Raw genomic sequence first — 6,000 nt, forward strand, 5'->3', positions numbered from 1 at the left:
AGTAAAAAATTTGGGATCAAATTATACAAGTAGAAATAATAGTAACGCGAAATTAAGATATTAATAAAAGACCGGACCGGTTTACGGGTTAGCGGTTGGTTAACGGTCTGGGAAGATAAAAAGATTAAGACCAGTATTGTTAAAATAATTTAATTTTTTAAGGAATCAGAATTCTAGATGATCATAATATATACCGGAGACCGTTGGTATTATCCCGGGGCAAGGTGATTTCTATCTCAAATAATTTAAAAAAACGAATAAACTTTGATAATTTAAAAAAAAATTTAACCATAAATATATTTTGATAAAATAATGGTTCATTCTAAATATGGTTTCGTAGATATATGCCCATGAAAAGATTTAAAAGGAAAAACTTAAATTTTAACATGTTAAAAGTAAACTTTTATAAAAATATTCATTTACTCAGACTAAATATCAATTCTAAGGATAATAAATTAAATCTAAATTTTATATAGTAAACGAAGAAAAAATATTTACAACAGGATTTATGGTAATTGAAGGACTTGGGGAAAATTTTTAGAGGGGTTGCATATTAAGCAAGCAGGAATTTATTTTGAATCAAATAATTGTATATTCATAAAAACATTAGAAAACCACGAGATCTAGGGTCATGAAATGACATAATGCAGATGTACATGATAGTCTTAAGTGACAGCAAGCGAAACTGACGCGTTTATTCATATTTGTCAAATATATTGCCATTTATTTATTTCAGGATTCATATTTAATAAAGAAATCGCTATAAAAACTCACCGCAAAAGGTTAGGAGGTACCTATGGTGCTTTTCATAATTCTTAAATTTTTCATTTTTTTTTAAAATTCTGTATTAATAAATAACTTAAAACAAAATATATAAGATTCTACCAAAGTAGAGATATATGTATAAAAGAATAAAATTGCGTTTTAAATATTTTTGGAAAATTTTCCCTTTATCTATTTTTTTTTTATAACACTTATATTTTTTATGGGCCATATAACCCCGGTCACTCCTATACGTTTTTTTAAAGTACAAAGTGCTCCTTTTTTAAAGATTTTAAAGACTTTTAAAAACTCTTTTTTTTCAATCTAATTAATATTTTTTTTAAAAAAAAGGATTAGTGATATTACGTTTCACTAAGTTAATGTAGCCCTTAAAATGTTATCTATATGTCCTTGTAGTTAGAACAATATTGGAGAGAAAACATAGGGAATTATATAAGACTGGAAAGTATTTATCAATCAATTTTTAAAAATAAAAATATCTCATCAACTTAAAATAAACACACGTTAAAACATACAAGATTGTTGAATAATGTTCATTAAGGCATTTTTTTTCCTTCTTCTAGCACTCTAAGGTATGTGTAATGTGTTTTTTTTCGGCAATATGTTCATTTTTTCAAATTTAAATCATTTTTTAAGCGCGCTTTTTTTTTAAATTTAAGAATTTGATTTTATAAAATGTATATTCCATCATGTTTGGAATACATAAATCTTTAACTTAATTTAATTTGTATTCGTTTTTCTATAGATTTTTTTAAATATTAGCTAAAATAATTTAAATTAGGGGAAAAAAAGTAACAAATTGCCGGATAGAAGTGATTTTTTTATGAAAGGATTTTTAAAAATCTTAAAATCAATTCTTAAGTAACATTTAAGGTATGCCAAGCTGTATTTATATTTAATTTTAAGAAAAGAATTATTTTAACACTGTAAAATATTGCTGTTTAAAAAAAAAGTTTAAATTGTAAGTTTATATTCTTTAATTTCAATATTTATGGATATTCCAATTTATTTTTAAATTTTCCTTAACTTTCCCCTCCTTGAAAATCTTGAAAGTGAGGTAGGACAGTTTAATTTTATCGAAATTTGTAAACTATATCATATCTTGTCATAAATATTATCACATCAGTACTATATTATTATATCAAATTGGCATGTTAAATTCATCATTTATATCGGAGTTCCCCAGGGGGTTGGTTTGAATTTTCGTCATCATTAGCTTTTGAGTCGTATAAGAATCGTTTTTCGACAGGGGTTGGTTTTAGTCATCATCTTTATCTTTTGAGTCATATAAAAATCGTTTTTTGCCAGGGGTTGGTTTTGTCATCATCTTTAGCTTTTGAGTCGTATAAGAATCGTTTTTCGCCAGGGGTTGGTTTTAGTCATCATCTTTAGCTTTTAAAAAATATCATCCAATAATAATTTTATCTTTGACGTTTTCATCTATAGCTTGCCAAGTGACCATACGTCTTAATTAAAGTTTATATTTAATTTTAATTTAAGAATTTTTGGTAAAAAACTTCTAAAATTTTTTTTATATTTACTAATGAACCTAACCGGGTTGAAAACACTAAATTTTATTTATAAAAGATTAATTTAACATTATTGAACATGTCTAAATTTTAAAGTTTATATAGTCTTATAAAATAATATGAATTTGAATATAAAATAAAATGAAATAAGTTTGTAAAAGTCGCGATATATTTTATAAAAGATCATAAGTAGAAATCGCGATATATTCATATATTTTAATTATTTTAATTTTATTTTAACTTTATTTTAAATAATCATCTCTAACATTCCCCTCTCTGAGAAATCCAGTTACCGGTGTCGTCGGTTTAATTGGTTGTTTATCTGTCTTGTTTGTATGTCAATCTGTGGCATCAATATCTTTTAGAAGTATAATCGTCATCGTCTTGGTTATCCTTACCACGTGTTAATTTGAGACAAAATATCACCATGTGGTATTTATTAAGTTATCACAATTTGAGAATAGTTTGTTATTAACATGCATTAACAATCGGCTCTTCTAACTCCATAAAAGCTGTTATTGATTGATGGCGAAGACTCCATCTCTTTAAGTTTTCACTATTTCTTCCTTCTTGTTGGACAAGGAGTTTCAGAAATGATTCTGTTTAAAACATTTTTTCGCTTGGAGTATTTTATTAATGCAAAATCCTCGAAACAAAAATTACCTTAATTATCTTCAAATTTTCTGAATCCAAATGGCCACGTAATGCTCTACCTGCAATCCACAATATAGAATGGATTCAATAGTTAGTTTGATCTTACATATATTTTCTTTTGCTATTTTGATCCTATTTTTGTCAATATGTGATAAATGGGAATCATATATCCACTTTGAATTAGAAGAAATCATCAGTTCAAAGCTCTTATGATAATTTGTTTTTTGATGATTGTCAAAGATTTATCCAGTATCTTTGTACTTGTTGAATGGAGTCGTTAACCTTAACTAAATTTCTTCCATCATATCTTAGGCCAAACTACATATCGTGCAAAAATTCAAATTGAAATTTTAAAAGGGAATTAAAAGTGTTTCTTTGAAACACTCCCTTATCCCTCTTAGTTCCTTTATTTATATATAAGGACATAAAAAATGCTAATACAAAATCAAATAATATAATATAAAATATATAATAATATAAATGCTAATGCTATCTATATATAAACTAGCTGATAACCCGTCAAGAATGACTAGGTTGACGGATAGTTAGATATTTTGTGTATATGTTACTAAATATATACTAATTAAAATTTCGGAAAAAAGAGGTACACAACTTATAAGATATGTTTAATTCCTGATTCATTATCATTATATATGATGTCTCGTCTTTACAATATATTGTTAAATTAGCCTCCCAGAATTAAGAAGGAGGCTAAAAAGATTTGTCTAACCGCTAAACGGGCAATTTTAAATTGTAGCATAGATATTTTTGAATGTGTAGAATTTTCAAACCCTTCAGCAATCATATTAGGCTTCCAAACAGGACTCCATGAGGAAATAGTATAGGGTATATCATTGAGTCTAAATTATGACTTAAGGATTACTAAAATTACTCATTTGCCTTCAACTATTCTTATTTCTAAAAAGAAATGAAAAAAAATAGCAAATTATGCAAAATTAGGGTATAAATTTACTTATAAAAATCTAAAGTCAGATAAAATGAAAAATATATACTTGAGACTCATGAAAATTACTGTATTGTACAAGGGTCAATGATAGGTTTGATGGTGCTTAATAGAAAAAAATAATTATTACGGGATATAATTGAAAAAGACTTATACTAAAATAAATGAATACTAAATTAAAAAGAATATAGGAAATAAGGTTACCTCTTTTATTGAAAGGATAGGATTAATAGCAGTGCTAAATAAACTCTAAAGGCTATATTTTAAATTGAGGCCAAATATTTAAATTTTATTTATACATTAATTTATTCAAAATAGTAATAAATTTTATTAATAGATTAATTAATTCAATATGGTATGGCAAAATTTTAAAAATAACAGCTATGCTCACGGCAATTGAGTTGTATTAATATATATATATATATATCAGAGACCTGCAGAGGTACCATTTGCACGGCCCGGCCCGGTTTTAAAATTTTTAAGCCCAACCCGGCCCGGCCCGGATATTTTTTAAAAAATTTTTTTACGGCCCGGTTCGGCCCGGATTAAAAAATTTAAGGCCCGGCCCGGCCCTGATATTTTTTTAAAAAATTTTTTACGGCCCGGCCCGTATTTTAAAATTTAAGGCCCGGATATAAGTATATTTCATATTTTATTCAGATATTTAATTACAAATTGATACTATAAAAAATTTGTGCAAATAATATTTTTGAATATAAAAGATTCTATTTGTGATTTTTAATTTTTATTTAAAAAATACATGTAAAAAGCTAATATTTTGAGAATATTATATTAAATTTATAAAAATTATAAAACTGTTATTTATAAAAATGGATATTTTGAGCATATACTATATTTTATATTGCATTTAAAATAAAACTAATATTCATAAAAATGGTAATAATATTTTGAGCATATACTATATTTTATATTGCATTTAAAAATAATAAAACTAATATATAATTTATAAAAATGGAAAATATTTTGACAATATAATATATTGTATTTAATTTACTATTTAATTTATAAAGTAAAAATAAATCGCTATTTAAAAAAATGCATGTATAATAAATAGTATTTTGAAAATATAATCAAATTGCACAAATTAATATAATTTATTTAATAATATAAATTTTTAACAAAAGAAGATAATTGTATTTATAATATATTGTAAAAAAAATAATAAAAAACTTTCATGACTCAAGGTAAAATATAATAAATGCAATAAATATTTGACAGTTTGCAAAGTAAAAAACCAGCATGATTGACGAAACCCTATACTCAAGAAAGATATTAAAAATTCACAAATTATCATGAAGAAAGAGAAGCATATCTACCTTTTCAGGTTGAAGATTACTTCTTCTTTCTTCAAGAATTCTTCCAGTAGTGGAAAAATTCCGCTCACAGCTTGCACTTGAAGCAGGAATAGCCAATACCCGTTTTGCCAATTTTGCTAAAATTGGGAATTCGCTTTGATGAGAAGCCCACCACTCTAACAAATTATCCACCTTAAATATTTCATCTGTTTTTTTGTTTATATAATTATAATATTCATCATCGGGTATTGAGATATTACCAGAATTACCATCGCCCCATTTGTCATAAAACGACTCAGTTTGTTTAACAACAGTCGTAATTTGACTGGTCGATGGTATTTCATTTACTTCCTGAGCCTCTTGTGATTTAATATAATCTTTTATATAGTTTTCCGCCATCTTGCGATCTGTCCCTGACAACATACGTAATTGTTTGAATTTGGGACAGAGAAAAAGAGAAATAAAATGATACTTGTGTAAAACAAATTTTTCAATTAAAAAATGCTTTATATTAAGTAATATCAATTTTATTTCTCTTTTTTCGCTTTGAAAGGTATTACAAACTTCAAGAAGTTCATAATACCATATTACCACTTTAAAAAGAGTACAAGAGTCCGACTGTAACTCAACAATAGCTCTGTTAAAATTCTCAAGAATGTTGACTAGATCCTGAAGGATCGGAAAGTCTATAATATAATACTTTTCCGATCCCCCATGTTCTAGAAGAACTTTTTTAATTTCTTCATTTTGAGAA

Source organism: Gordionus sp. m RMFG-2023, chromosome 1, assembly GCF_954871325.1.
Source record: "Gordionus sp. m RMFG-2023 chromosome 1, tfGorSpeb1-WG-v2, whole genome shotgun sequence".
Taxonomy (NCBI): domain Eukaryota; kingdom Metazoa; phylum Nematomorpha; class Gordioida; order Chordodea; family Parachordodidae; genus Gordionus; species Gordionus sp. m RMFG-2023.